Consider the following 313-nt stretch of genomic DNA (forward strand, 5'->3'; position numbering starts at 1 on the left):
TTTTTTTTTTTTTTTTGGAAACTGATTGTGTGGTTTCAACTGCAAAGCAGAGCTTATTTTTGGTTAATACATATGAACAATCTAATCCTATTTTGGAAAATCAGTCATAGTTTTTCTGGCATAGATAATTTTCCTGTTGATTATTTCGTTAATCTGGTAATTTTGAGTATGATAGCATTTCATTTAAAATATACCCCGTAATCGCCTTAATTGATGTGAAGGTCATACTTTTAAATGATGAGGATATATGTGTGTGTGTGTTTTCACACATGATATGAAATGAGTTCCATATGCTGGTGGCGTGTGTTTCCAT

This window comes from Rhinopithecus bieti, unplaced genomic scaffold (assembly GCF_001698545.2).
Source record: "Rhinopithecus bieti isolate Rb0 unplaced genomic scaffold, ASM169854v2 scaffold_79532, whole genome shotgun sequence".
NCBI classification, from domain to species: domain Eukaryota; kingdom Metazoa; phylum Chordata; class Mammalia; order Primates; family Cercopithecidae; genus Rhinopithecus; species Rhinopithecus bieti.